Source organism: Alligator sinensis, unplaced genomic scaffold (assembly GCF_000455745.1).
Source record: "Alligator sinensis unplaced genomic scaffold, ASM45574v1 scaffold144_1, whole genome shotgun sequence".
NCBI classification, from domain to species: Eukaryota; Metazoa; Chordata; order Crocodylia; family Alligatoridae; genus Alligator; species Alligator sinensis.
In genome coordinates this window covers 132,513-148,666 of record NW_005843042.1, presented here as the reverse complement: position 1 = coordinate 148,666, position 16,154 = coordinate 132,513, and positions in this window count along the sequence as shown.

Here is a 16,154-nt window from a genome sequence, read left to right as displayed (position 1 = left end):
AGAGTAGATTTAGATTGGATATTAGGAAGAACTTCTTCACAGTTCGAGTGGCCAAGGTCTGGAACGGGCTCCCAAGGGAGGTGGTGCTCTCCCCTACCCTGGGGGTCTTCAAGAGGAGGTTAGATAACCATCTAAACCCAGCCCTCTTTCCTGCCTATGCAGGGGGTCGGACTCGATGATCTATTGAGGTTCCTTCTGACCCTAACATCTATGAATCTATTACACATAAACTGGTGTAAGTGATCAGATACTGGTTTAAACCTCTAACAGAACAGATGTTCAGTGTACATAAACCAATTTGAAAATGGCTGAAAGCAGTTTGAGATAAACCTGGTTGAAGGTAGTATTAGATTTAACTGATTTTGGTCAAACGGGTTTATGCAATGTCTGTCCCAGACCACTTGCTGTTTTAAGTTGAATCAGATTCCCCCAGCATGCTGGCATGCTGTCTTGGCTGAGTGGGGCTCTCTGCTCCATAGCAGAGTTGGCCCCATCCCTCTGCTCCCTGGCTGCAACTCTGACAGAGACTTGCAGGCACAGCAGGGTCTGCATGGTTTCCTCCTGCTCTCCTCCTCACTACTTCCTGCTAAGCAGGGACCCCCTGTCTCCTCTGCTTTTCACAGACACCTCAGCATTAGCTAGCAGACCACATGCCAGCTATAGTCTGTGCTGTGGCAGACAACAGTGTCAGTTTAGGGCTTTTTGGAGCTAATCACCAACTCAGCTAGTAATGTCCCTCCACTCCTCCTCTGTTTAAGAAGAGCTTGCACTCATGAGAGGCTGTTTGTTTTCTGATGGGGTGATAAATGCTGATAACAGAGCTGATAAATGCTCTGTTATCAAGGAGGGGGGGTCTCTTCCCTAATCCTGCTGGGGCCTGGCCATACCCCCCTCCACTCAGCCCTGTAGAAGGGAAGGGAGGGCTGCTCTAGTGCTCCCCTGGCTTCTAGCCTGAACCACTGCAGGCATGTTCCTGCATTTCCTCAGTCCAGAGAGAATGTCTGTGAAGTTGAAAACTGTTCAAGCTAGGCAGGTTAGCCTAACCTGCAAAGATTGAATCAATTCAGGCTCAGGCTTTTTGAATGTCTGTCCCTAGCCATGGTCAATCTAGTGCAGTATCCTTTCTCTGACTGCTGCCAGTAGCATATGGTTTAATAAGCAAGCAAGGAATTCTACAGCAGGCAGATATAGGGTATAAACCCTAGTAAATAGAGCTTAGCATAAAGCCTGGAGCATATAGTTTTATTTTTTGCTAGCATCTTGTGAGCATTTCCTACTATAACTCTATGTAACATTGCCCCATGTAACATGCCAATTAAAATTAAATACAAACAAACCACAAAGATGTTCCACATTTGAGGAGTAAGATCTTTGAGGCTGATTTACCATTTTTGCAGCTGATTTGCCATTTTTATTGCACGATAAATTACTTGAATGTGCAGGATGTTACAATTAATCATGCAATTAATGTGTGCAATCAATATAATATCTGCCAGAGGCCTATCTGAGTACCAGTGGAGCTTGTTCACCACAGTCTTTCAAAAGATAAGGTAGAAAGTGCATAGGTACCAGGAACCAAATCATTTTCCTAATTCATGGTGCATTGAGAAAACTAAAGAGCAAACACTGCCTTACTTCCTGACCAAACAATTAGTAAGACATGTTGCTAGACAAAATACAGAGGGTTGGTCTTACCCTACATCAGATGCCATCAAACATTTGTCCAAGGAAGCATTTGTAATGTTTCCTCAATTTATTTGCATTCTCAGCCTTTTCTCAGATAAAACCCAAACCGATATGTTTATGAAATGATTTTACATAATAACTACTGGATCAGAACTCCAGGGCACAAAGTGCGGGAAGATGGTTTTGTTCGTGGATCCAGTACTGTCCAAACTTGAGTAGCTATAGTTCTTTCTCTCAAATCTTCATTAAATTTGATAGGATTATTGATGTGAGTAGGAATTACTTGTGTATGCAAACTCTTGAAGGGTCAGAACCTGAGTGTCTCCTTGTTCTCAACTCTAGCAGAAGAAATATGAAATTTTAAAAGCTGTGCTTAGCACCTTCTCTTAGATGAACAGACAAGGAAATAATTTTCTATTGTGTTGTTTTATAAATCTGCTAATGAGCTGGTATTTTAATAGTTCAGAAAGTTAAAATATCTCCTTGGCCAATATAGGGACTTAATTAAAAAAAAAACAATTTTGACTTATGATTTGGTCTTTTTTGGACTTAACTTGGCTCTTGTCCCTAAGTAGCAGTACTTCTTAAATTTCCAGCGATTTTTATACTACAAAATGTGTGGCTGTACACCTGTGATTCTAAAAGCCCTTGTAAAATTCCTTTTGTTTAAAAAAATGTATGTGCAGTAACTGAACTTCTAAACAAAACAACCAGGGACATTGCTAGGAGGATATTTTCCAAAATATCTAGAGGCATCTAAATATATTACTGGAGTAATATTCAGTACAGAAACACATCTGATACTACTAAGTTTCATTCTGTGTTTGCGTGTGGTCTGGGAGTCTAAATATACCTGAAGGGATGTTTTTCCTAAACTGCAAAATGATTTTGTTCTTCTGTCTGACTTTGTTTGCAAAGCATCTTTCTAGACAGATTTTTGTTCTTAAAGGGCCAAATTTAAACTTACAGAAATGCTGACAGCACACTGATACTGACATGAGATATTCAAATAGTATCAGTAAAATTGTTATTCCATCTTTAACCTTGCTTCATTTAGGTCCTGGGGACAAAAGTCAAGGCCAAACATCAAGAAAGTAATTTGCTGCTACAATACTCTATAAGAGAGCTGACTGTAACTATTATACTGTGTGTTGCAGCCATTTCTCCCACTCTCTCTTGTACATTGTCTGTCTTGTAAGTTGTAAGCTCTTTGGGATAGGGGCCATCTGCTATTTTGTCTTTGAGTGCCTGATGCAACATGATACCATTCTTAGTTGATCATTAGGCATGAATACATTGTAGATGGTTAATAACCATGATCATGATGACAATAGTGAGTGCAGCTCCCTGCTGGCCTGTATTATAAGCCACCATCTATGCCTCTGCAAACGGGATACAAAGTACTACCAGATCAAAATGCTCAACAGTTCACCTTCCATGAGCATTGCATTTACTTTTGAGTTAAATTTTTCTAAAATAATTTGTCTGGTTTTAAGCAGAGTGCTTCCCTTTCAGCTAATGAGGCCATACTTCTGAAATCCAAAGAACTGATATTTTTAAAATAAAAAAGAGAAGAAAAGAATAGAAAAAGGAGCATATTTATTATGCGCCATTTACCTTTCTTTTCTTTTTTTGTCTCAGTTCTGTTTTTCTCTAGGAATGACAGTGTAAATGTCTTCTTTTGATAGCATCTGATGTACTGAATACAATTTGAATAACTAAAATAATACTTCTTGAGGATGCCTATGTAGGATTGATTCTGAACTTTCAGAGTGGCTGGTTCAGTTTATTTACCTGTGATGAGGTTTGCAAAAAGGTCAAATAGCGGGTGCTTTAAGCAGTGTTTTTAATCATCAGTGAAGAAATGTGTCCTGCAAGTCGGAACATTCTTCCTTTTTTTGAAAGAGTCACTTCATTTTTCTATGAATTTCCCTGCTGGTGCATAAATAGCATATGAATCAAAGGTTATGTAAGTTCTGTGCCTTTCCGCTGCTTTGCGTTTTAGCTTCAAAAAATCATAGAAAAATTTCTAGCAACTGAATGATCACCAACTGGAGTTTCTTTCACCATTCAAATGCTGTCAAACTTGGCCAAGTGGCCAGTGGAATGCTGGGAAAGCAAACTTATTCTTTGTCAATGTGCAAGAGAGCCTGTCAAAGCTTATGTATATTTGTAACATTTTGCATTTGTGTTAAAACAACACTTTCACATCATATTGGGTTGTTGTGGTAAAAACCTGACTTTTGTTCCTTTAAATTATAAACCTGCTCTTTGAAAAATGTTATTTGGCTATTTTACAGTAAAGTTAAAATAGCTGTGAGGAACAGAGGTAGTCATTTTCTCCACATTTCCCTCAAGGCAATCTGGTTCTTTTAGAGAGAGCAGACAGCCCTACTGTAGAAGTCCAGCTGGAGTCCATTAGGTAATAAGGGAGTATTCCACTAGCAGTTAAAAACCCAGGTCATCAATACACATGCGTGGGTGCTTTAATTAGACCAGATCCAAGAACTGCTTTAATTAAAGAGCCCACAGCTTCATATGTATTTAGTGTCCTGCTCTTCAAAATGGTGATGGGGCACTTGAACTAAAGCTCATTTGAGGAGCTTCAGATTTAGTTTCACCACTACCATTCTGAAGTGCAGGGATGCTAAATAGATGTGACAGGAAGGCTACTGGAGTGCATTAATTAACACGGTCCAGCAGACTCGATTAATTGATTATGCTCCAATGCAAGCTAATTAGCACGTCAGAATAAATGTGTGGCACGTGTATAGGTGACCCCAGGGGAGAGAACAGAGAGCAGTGAGCTAGGGGAATGAGTAGTTTGTGGCCTATTTGTTGTGCAAGGTGCAATGGGCCCAAGCCCACCAAGAGAATTGTAAAGCTCCTTCAATCAAGGAGGCAAATAGAAGCACAATAACAGATTTTGTGGGACAACAAAAGAGAAAAGAGAGATGGGAATGATGGTCACAGGGTAAATAGTAAGTGTTCTGTGTGGGGCTACTAAGCAGAGCACACTGGCCAGAATCCAGCGCTCCTTGAATGAAGCCAAGGAGCCAGCGGACACTGTCCAGTGAAACCGCCATGTTTAAGGAATTCTTTTGCATTCAGTGGAGTCAGAAGCAGATGCTAATATAGGCTGTAAACCCCCACAAAACTCAATTTTTTTCTCATTTCAATCCAAATTGGGTTCTTAGGCAAGGCTTTAGCTAGAATTAACAGAAAATACAGAGATCTCTTCCATTATTTGGTTCACCTCATCTTTAATATACAAAGTGTTTTGCATTCTACTTGTTTTAGCCTGTGAGTACAGTCAAATTTAACAAAGATTTCTGATGGGGAGACCTCCACCAATAGTTGGGCTTTCCAACCATTTACATTTGTTGATTGTGATCTGAAACCCTATGCAAAAAAGTTTTTACAACCTGTTTGCACGCATATAGATTCCATAAAAGATAACCTCATTCTTGAACATCTGCTAGATCCTTTCTTTCTCACTGTACTTGATGCTGCAGTTCAATTATTTTGCAATGAAGGAGGGGAGAGGGGAAGAAAAAAAAGCTGAAGCTTTTTTTATTAACACCATCTGCAGAATGTGATAGGAAACAAAGGCACGTATTTTCACAAGTTTTATTGTTCTTTTAAAATAGACTTCATTTTGATCTTTAGCCATGCTGTCTTGAGCTATCTTAATTTTCTCTTAAGGTAAGCTAAGTTGGGAAGTTTATTAGTCCTATAGGAGATGAGCACAGTACACATAGTGTGGCATCCTGACAAATTTGTCATCTACATGGCATTTTGGATGTAGAAGTAATAAAACACCCCCTTACATACAGGTTGGCATTCTATACTGTGCACATACTCTATGCACCTGGACAGCTACATACATGCAACGTCTGGTTATGTGTTCTAGGCAAATATGGTCACATGTTCTGGCACATTATCCCATCTTTCCCCAAATAGCTGGGTGGCTAGGGTAGTCACCTGGGAATTGGAGCTTCTGGGTTATAGACCCCTTTGGCCAACATCGTTTTTAAACCTTGGTGTCTCTGGCTTCCCAGAACAGTTATTTAACCAACCACAGGACAGGACAGACATTATCTGGTGCTTATTCCAGCACTTCTCTGGCAGCTGGCTCCTTGGGCAACCAAGAGAGAGAAGTTTTGGGAGTAAGGTAGGGCTTGGATGGAGTGAGATTGTGAGTGACTCAGTGAGGTGGCTGCTGGCTTTGAAGAGAGACTGCTGGCCTTCCAGTCAGGCTGAAAGTTCTCCCTTGCACTTCCCTCCATCCTTTTTTCTAGTGAACGGAGAAGGCGGTGAACAATGGGGTACTGTGGGCTGGTAATTACCATCCTGGGCTAAGAAGTGAAAGAGGTCATGACTCGACTGCCACTCTAGGTGAGCGTGCCCTAGGATCTCCAGTATTCTGAGTGCCCTGGCCTGTGATAGTTACAGTGCTGTGCTGGAGAGCAAAGGGAGCTTTGATTCAACCACTCCCTTGGAGGGGATCCAGAATGTGGAACCTCTCGCATCCCAGGCAAGTGCTTTGAGCACTGAACTATGTTAGCAATAGACACACAACACATTCTCTTCTCATGAGTCTAAGTCTGTTAGTCATGCATTTTGGATGACTCCATTTCGAGGCCTCTAAGGCTGCTATGTAGCCACAAGGGGCACATACACAGGCCCTGCACATTCTCAGTCAGCAAAACTGTGTAATCGTACATAATCATTTAGGTCTGTGGGACCAGTGTGTGCACAGCAGAATGGCAACCTGTGTGTAAATAGGTTTTCTTGGTCTTACGCATACAAAAATGACATGTAGATGACAAGATCTAGATGCCTAGCTATCTACCATAAAATAGAATGTCCTTAGAACAGGGGTCAGCAACCTGTGGCCCATGAACTGGATCTGGTCCACAGAGCCACTGGATTTGGCTTGCAGAGCTGCAGGGTTTTGGAGAAATTTGTCAGCTCAGAGCTTCACCTGTGCTACACTAAAGCCACGTTGTGGTGGAGGGGGAGAAGTGGCAGCAGCAATAACCAGGTCCTAGTGCTGGACCTCCTTAGAGTCATTCTGGTTTGCAGCCAAAAAACATTGCTAACTGCTGCCTTAGATGACCAAAAATGTCATGTATGACCAAATCTGGATGCTTATATGACCAGGAAAGGAACAGAATGTCACCCCTACTGTATATTCCTCCTCAAGTTTCACCTCCAATGTCTGTTCTCATATGCTTTGTAGTGTTTCTGTGCTCTGGCAAATAGCTGTTGCATTGCATTGCAAGCATGAGTATATTCAAGAACTATATGTAGTTATGAGTTAAGGCTTGTAAAATAGAACGTTAATATACTTGGCCATAAAGCACTATAAAATTGCCAGTTATTTTTGGCCAAACCTTGGTTTTCTGCTTAATGTTCACCATCTAGGTAATGATTTCTCAGCAGTTTCAGTGTGTATGTCACCTGAGATAGAATTGCATTCATGCCTTGATGCTCACAGTGATAATGTTGAGCATGAAGATGAGGATAAGAAGGAAAGTTGTGCTTTTGTAGCAAGGATTAGCTGAAAATTTCTTTTTTCTGTGAGCAAACACAAATGATTGTTGCTTTTTACCTCCCACCATGCTCTACACTTGTACTGGTATATGCCCTAAAACATAGGCCTAATAATTGTAATTTTTTGGCATGCATGTAAGAAGATATTTATAGTTTAAAAAATTTGAAGCTATTAAGCACTTGGAAAGTCCCTTCAGCTAAGTAAAAAACCTCCCACATTGAGATTTACATATTTAAGAAAATTTGTGATTGTATCTGGCTATATATTTTCTATACATTGCTTTGGCATGTGGTGTTACAAGAAGAGCACAAGTAAGATTAAGCCATTTTCATGCTATCTTTTACATTTTAATGCAGCAATAATTTATGTTAAGACTTAACCTCCAACCAGCTTTTTCTAGGACTTAAAGGAGCTGAGCTAAATTACTGGCATTCAGACTGCCTGAGGGTATGTCTACATGAGATGTTTACTGCAGAGCTGCCTAATTAGCTCCTCAGTAAAGTGTCTGCTTCTACACGTGCAACCCTATTTGGTCACGGTAAACTAATAAACACCACCGGAGGTTAGTAGTTATAAATACAAGTATGATCCTGTGGCAACATTGTTTACTGCACTGCAGCATATGTGTAGGTGCAGATGGGGCTGGGGCACATTAGCCAGATCAGAGCAGCCCCAGGCTGGCAGGCTAGGTCTTGGGGCCCCTTGCCTTGCAGGGCTGCCCTGACCCAGCTCAACATACTGCAGTCCTGGGCACACACGTAAATATGGCACCCGGGAAGCAGTAAACTCCAATGCAATATATGCTGGACTTTAGCGTGTTGCATTAATTTCACATGTAGATGTACAAGCCCATTCAGGTTAGATCTATAAAAGGACATAGGTACTTGTATCTAAATCTTGGACACTACTGAGTAGTTTGTTTTTGTGCTAAGAGGCTTCTAATTGAGAAAAGCAGATCCTCGTCTCTAATTTTTATATTTTAGACTTATTTAACTTTCATTTTTCTCTGTCTCTACGTGGCAGCTACTAGAAAGTTGGAAAGTATATGTAAGAGCAGTACTACTAAGCTATATACATAAGAATCAAGTCCCATGTATGCTTCTCAGCAAAGGTCTTAGACAGGAAGGCACATTGAACTGATAGGCTCATAATTGTGAATTGTGGACCTATTTATATAAAGCAAATAAAGAAAGAAAGAAAGAAAGAAAGGTATAGCTGTGTGAAGGAAGATATATATTCTACCTGTATATTGTGCACATCAGGGGATGACCAGGACTTGGACAGTCATCCCGAGTAAGACCTGAGAGATTCATACGCCAGGGAATCAGGAGCAGGCAATGTCAGGAAATGAAGCTCCCACCAAAGTCACAAGCCAGGGGATCAGGGGTAGACAAGTTTAGGAGCCAGAAGCGGGTGCCCAGACTGGAGCAAGGGGTTCAAGAGTTAGGAGTTAGGGGACATGGAGTCAGGAGGCAAGGCCTAGAAATGAGGAACCAATGGGCAGGAACCAGGAACAGTGATTTAGGCAAATCCCAGAACCCTGGAGCCCTGTCTAAAGCTAGACAGAGGGGCATCTACCATGCTGAGTGGACTGCTGGTCACTGAGGGCATCTTTACACATGCTCAGGAGTGGAGGGGGCAGTTTGTGCTGAAGTGTGCTAACTAGCATTCTCAAACACCTACAGCATCACATGTATTCAGTATTCCATGCTTCAAAATCATGGTGGGGGTGCTTTAACTTGACAAGCTTTCATTAAAGTGCCCCCACCACCATTTTGAAGCATGGGATGCTGAATACACTTGATGCAGGGGCTGCTGGAGTCTGCTAATTTGCATTAATGAAGTCAGAACAGACATCTAGCACATGTATAGGTACCCTGAAGGTGCTACTGTTTACATCCATGCAGGTAACTGAGGCCTGCTAGAAGTTGTTAGGTCACTGGCAGTCAGGCCCACTTGGATAGCTGTAGCCTGAAGACTAATTAGCTAGTGTGCTGCCATGATTCAACAGGAAAACCTTACCATTAATTACTAAGTTATGGTAATACCTGTTAGGTGTTTGGTAACCTAGACATTACAAAATATCTGATGCTGAGTAATATGAAATAAAATAACTACTAGTCATATAGAAATAAATTCAACTATTTCAGAAAAGCTGTGTCAAGCATGGTGTGTGTAATGGTAATTTAGCTGTTCCTCTTGATAACATACCTTATTGCAAAATGACTGGAGAAAAAAATCACTGGTTACTGAGAAAAAGTCACACATTCAGATTACTATATCTAGTTATCATTCTTTATAGGTCATCTCTATGCCATAGTATCCATATAATCTGAATCACACAGCTCATGGTAATAGCAGTGCAAGGCTAGACTGTCTACTGTATGTCTCCACAGTGAGTTCAGAGCCCATATAAAATACTACCCATTTTGATCTAGCAGTTATTCACAACTACTTTTCAGAAGTTCTGTATCATAAATTATTCCATGGCCTCAGTCAGCAATGATATCCTCCAAGGCACATTTGTATGCCTTGGGTGTTTTCAAACATTTTTTGATTATCTTCCATGGAACAAAGCCATGGCAGTTCTCTTGTCATTTCTCAAGACCTCTTTCCTATTGAACTGCCTAACGTTAACATTAAATGAGTGATTTGTTAGAAGATCTATTACTAGTTTATTCTGCAGTGTGTTTACAAACACACACACACACACACATGCACTCATACACGTACAGAAATTGTGTGTGTGTATTTTTCTGGGTATGTAGGTATGTATAGATGCATGGATAAATATGTATTTATCTATTTATATTTACAAATTGGATCATGTAAATTATAGCAAGGAAAACACTGACCCCAGGAAGGTGTTTGAACTAGCTGGTAGGAAATGCCTAGAAGAGGGAGTCAGGGGTCATATAGGGTGGAATTCTGTTTCATTGCTAAGAGTCATAATTGGCACAGAATGTTTAGGCATCTAACTTACCCCATGACCTTGTATCACATAATGGTCAGTATTGCATATACATGACAAGATGCCTTATGTGGCTAAGGTTCTGCCCTTCAGAATTAAGGCTATTTCTATTGTGCAGGCTCAGAGGAATTCAGTGTTGTCCCAGATACGCCCAAGTCCATGGTGGAAAAACCACACTTGTCTCACAAGCGTAGTGTTACAGTAGCTATCCAGGACAGGGAATATATAGGGACCACAAGTCCTAGGCATCCAGGCCCTTATTGAATTTGAATCCTACCTTGCCTTATCATAGGACAGCAACTTAGGCTACAGGCAGACAAGAGATGAAGCATGTTCCAGTTGAGACCAGACAGTTAAGAAGGCAAGTGTCCTGGGTACAGAAGGATCCAGTGTTTATTCATTGTTTGGATAGGGCTGATCCTGTCACAGGCAAATGGTTGGAGCTGATGACCTCTGAAGGTCCCTTTTAGCCCTACTTTTCTATGATTTAATGATGCTGATAGTAATGAGTATGTTCCTGTTTGGAGAGAGGGAAAGACAGAATGGTGGCAGGGAACCTTAGGCAGTACCTGGTCCTATACAAGTCCTACCAAGCTGCTTATGTAGTAAGAGGGAAGTAGGATTCTAGGAAGATGGCAGCATCTTAAAACAAGTTAAAATACCCTATTGGGATGAATGGAAAGTCATGGGCCTTCTTCTTAACTGAAGGTCCATCCCTGGAGGCATCTAAGTACTGTCCATTAAAATAAATTGGAGAGCTGTGTCCTCTTGCAGGGCTAAATAAAATTAATCTCCAGATGCACATGGACTGCATATTTACTCTGTACTGTAGAATGCCTTCCCAATCAACTATACCAGGACCTGACCAGCTGTTACACATTAGACATTAGTGAGTAAAATGGAATTTAGTTGATATTCCATAACTCCAGCTTCTGGCACTTTATCTCCTATCTAGCTCTCTGTCTGTCTAGCCTACGAAAGGTCAAGTCTCTCTGAATGAGTTGGTCTATAACTATCTAACTTCTATCTATCTACAGCTATACTCTCTTGAAATATAGGGTTTATTGTCTGTCTGTCTGTCTCTCTTCCTTTCTCGGTCCAGCTACGCAGATATGCCCACATTTTTCAATCAAACCCAGAGATTTCTATTTTGAAAAGAAACATCATGGTATTAGAACTGCAAATTGGTTCCTGGAGCCATATTGTGTAATTAAGCTCCAGTGTTTTAATAAGCTCCGTCTCCACAGAAGGAACATGATGATTGTGGAAGAAATCAAACTTCGCGTTGTGGTTGTATTAGAATTGGCAGAGCCATCTTGGTTTATTTAAAGCTATACAGGTGATCACGAGGAGGGTTCTCAAAGGAACTCTGACCTCTACACATTTACAAGTGTATTTATACTGTAGACAGCGAGAAAAGATGCAGGGTTCAGACAAAGCAACCTTGAGAGAAACAGAAAGATGTTGATCATTCGTTTGTCACACGTAAGCAATTTACTTATTCAGAAAAAAAACCACTGTGTTTTGGGAACAGTTATCAGCTTCTGGTTCGGGGGAAAGGAGGAGGTTAACAAGACACACAGCTTAATATATCAAGACAAAACAAGGCATGAAGGTTTTTTCTTATCTTAGAACATTTTGAAACACATAGCATCAGCATCAACATCTTTTTCTGTTCTCTTTCTCTCTTTGTCTCTCCTCTTAGTCAAGTAAGAGGCCTGGTTAAACTTATTTCCACAAGATGTACCATCTCCATGGGTAACTGGTGCCTCCTGACTCTCTGGGTGGCACCAATGGCTGATCGTCGACCACGGGGGGAGGCGGGGCCCAGTGGCCGATCACCGATGGGGGGTGGGGTGTCCCCCAGTAGCTGATCACCAGCCCCAGAAGAGCTGGTGGCAAAACTGGAAGTGCTGCTGGCACTTCTCGGGGGGGCCCACCTGGCAAGGACCAATCACGGGGGGGGGGAACCTCCCCCCCCCCCCCCCCCCCCCCGTACTCCTTCAGGTGTTGCCTATGGCTGTCTCCTTAGTTGCCTTCCATCATTTACCCTCCATTGCCAAGAGCAGCTCTATGGGGAACTCTTGTCCCAGCTGAGGTTATTCTTTGCTCAGCAGTTCCCTATTAGCCACCTACTACATCACAGGAAAGGAGGGAGGGGTGGCGTAGGCTGATTTGTTATTGGTTTACCAGCTGGCCCCAGGGATAGATAGGAGGAGTTAAACTTGCTGTTGAACTAGCTTTCCCTGGTCCTAGCACCTAGTTCATAGTAAATCAGCTTCCCCACACAGCCACTGAAGTAAAACAAGAAGAACAGGAAAGGGGGAAGAATGAGAGTGAATAACAGTGGGCACATCTACATGTGCATTAATGCACCATAATTACTGCGCATTAAGTTTAGTACCTGTAATAACAGGTACTAACTTGATGTACAGTAACTGGTGCTCCAGGACATGCCTTTTTTAGTGATGCTAATGTGCTGTAGACTAATTCTACTGTGTATTAGCACAGCAGCACAGCTTTTGGCATGATGCACTAATGCACACTACAACTAGTCTACTGCATCTCGTAGACACACCCAGTTATAGCTTCCTGGTTCTTTTTCACAGATGTGGGGTGGCTTTGAACTGCCATAGCTCCATGGGAACCATCAACCAGACCTCAGTGCAGTCCAGCTGCTCTCAAGGCCCCACACCTACATCAGGGGGTATAGGGAAGAAAGCGTGGGAGCTGGCTAGGATGGGGACTGTCTCAGGCCTGAGGAATCTACAGAATGGAACTTCTGTGGTCAGTGCCAATTCCCTTTACACTCTGAAGTAGACCTTATGGGTCTTGGACATTTTTAAAATCACTTTTTAAAACACATCTTGCTTGTTGCTGTCCAATGTGAATTACAGCAGAGTCCAGCCTTCAAATTAAAATTGCTCATGAGACTGTCTCTCAGACATGTAAAACTCTCTACCCCATCCTCTCAAGCTCTCCACAGCTCTTGCTCAAGTAGAGTATCAATAAAATAAACAGTTTTCTTTTGCACGGAGAACTATAAGTTGCAACAATAAATTAAATGGACTCTAAAAGCTTTTATTAGTACATAGTTAAAAACATTGGGTTTATTTAATTGCACTCAAAACAATCCATTTCTGCTCAAAATTATGTGTCAAATAACTCTATAAAAACATTTTAAAGGAAATTATAAGGCACCAACATAGCCAAAATGAACCCAAAAATGAGTGAAAATAAAAGCTGCAAACCAGGTTCCAATAAATCCTGTTATTTGCTAAAAAGATCTGTGTGGTTTCCTCCCACCCTTCCTCCCTCTGAAAATCATACATCAAAAGCAAAGCAACACCATAGATGTTATAGCTATCAAAGTAAATTGATGCTGCATAGGCATATCTGATGCATTTGTTGCATCAGAAAAAAATGTACTGCCTGTCTGTTTCTCTGTTGTGAAAATACCGTTCAATTTGTCTATGCTGTCATATGGGACATGCTATCTCTATTTCTATGGACATAATTAGGAATAAGACACAGTATCTGAAGGGCTCATGCCTTTGAAGAATATGACAACTTCTGAATTAATAAAAAGGAGATAGGAAGGTTGCTTCGTACTCTTCCTCTCACTGTGGGGAGCTGAGCATGCCTTTTCTGACTGGCTGTTTAATTTGCTCACTTGTAACTATGGTTGTGTGAACCATTCAATTCCCAGTCTGATACACTTTCTAACAGGCTGTTTAGCCATCCTATAAGTGCTTAGAAAAGTTAACAGGTGATTGGACTGCTATGGACAGAAGGAAAAAAGACAACAAAAAAGTGGGAAATAACACACGGGAAATAACACTGCATTTAGAGTTGCTATCTGCACTCTGTCACTGCTTGAAAAAATATTTCAAATAACAGCCAAGGACTGAAGTATTGTGGAACTCACTGTGAGGTGACCCCTCCCAATTTCTGCTAAAGCACTGCACAGAAATCTGCTGCAGCTCAGCATTATGCAGCAAAGCTAATTGGTGACACCTTCTGAAAACATTAGGTTTTTTAATCTGAAGATTAGCACAAAACTGTAACCCTGATCTGCCACACTAGGGGTGGCCTACTGCCAATTTCAGATCCCTGGGGTGCCAGTGGCATTGGTCTTTCTCCCAGTCCACTGAAGAAAGCATAGCAGCCGAGCCGCAGAGTACCCTGAGATCCCCTCCTCCAGTGCAAGGCATGATTCAAACTGGTATATATACAAACTTTAATACAATCTATCTATATATCTATCTATCAATATATATACACACACACACAAATTATAGGCACTTGAATTTCTAAATGACACAAAAAGGAAAAAGGAATAACTAAGCTAATAATACTGGGTAACAATCAACAGTAAAAAACCCAACATTCACACATTTGCTTATTTGACTACAACGTACTATACTTCATATTGATAACACAGCACTTGAAATACATAGATGACTTAAGACCGTGATGCTCAGGGTGACAGTAAAATGCCTTTTGCAATCTCTCCAGTGGTCAGCAGGAGAGGTGCAGCTCAGGGTCTGCTGGGCTCAGCACACACAACCCGGTCTTCAGCTGGGTTTCCAGACAGCAGCCAGTAGGGGACACGGTGCCCTCTGACTCATCTAGTAGCTGACTCAAGCTTCTGATACCCTCAGACAGTGTTGTCCCACCCCTGGCACAAACTGTAACTCACAGGCAAACACAACACAAAGCAACACAAAAACTACCGCACTTCCCAGCCCCTCTTTGTCTTTCTATAGTCCTCCTCTCACCCCTCAGAGGGTTTCCTCTATTCAACAGCTTCCCTGCATGATGCTCGGTACCCTCTTCTCCCCTCTAGCAGATGCCCTAAGGGACCAGGGACTAACTCCCTCCAGTCTGGCCTTCCCCACACAGGGCTTACAGGTTCCTTGTGGACAGTGTGCCTGTGGGACTCAGCCTGTCGTGTCCTGAAGCCCCAGCTTGGTTTTTCAGGACTAAGTGCTCCTGCATCCTCCGGAGGTCCCCCCCGCGAGCTCCAGCTGCCCCCAAGGGGTGGATCCACCACTGCACAGCTCACTCTCTTGTCATCCCACACACACGCATTCTCTCTTAAAGGATCCCTCCCAGCCAATCAGGAGACTGGGATTTTTTTGCGGGTTTGCTATTGTTTGCCAGTCTCTTACTGGGACTTCCCTCTTCTAAGATGTGTCCATTGAGGCAGGTTTTCATTTGCCCTTCGTCTGGAGTCCTCAGAGGTACAAAATTCACTGCTCTCTTTGGTGCCTTAGAAGCAGGGATCCTAGTTTTCTCTGATTTAGAAAAAATCCCCAATTTGGGGCTTAAAAAGTAACACAAAATTCACATTTTTCCATAATTAAAATGAAATACCACTAATACATAAATAAATATATATATATATTTATTTATGTATTAGTGGTATTTCATTTTAATAATGAAAAAATGTGAATCACAGTTTTCTGTGATCAAAATGAAACACTGCTATATATATGCTGTATATATATAGCAGTGTTTCATTTTGATCACAGAAAAATGTGGATTTTGGGTTACTTTTTTTAACCTGAAAATTAGGGATTTTTTTTAATCAGAGAAAACCAGGATCCCTGCTGAGAAGGGACAAATCACTGCTGCAAGCCCTGCTGTGTCTCGAATGGAGCACTGTGTTCCAAGGTACATACACTTTAATGCTTGTTACGTAACCAATACATGTTGTCTAGTTGTCCAATCAAAGGCCTTGCAAGAGATGGCAGTCTTGTAGGACCACTGTGTGGCTTGGGAACACAGCTCTATCAATGCTGTGCTGTTACCTTGTAAAACTGTCTTTCACGCTCTTATAGACTCATAGATGTTAGGGTCGGAAGGGATGTCAATAGATCATCGGGTCCAACCCCCTGCATAGGCAGGGAAGAGTGGTGGGGCTAGATGACC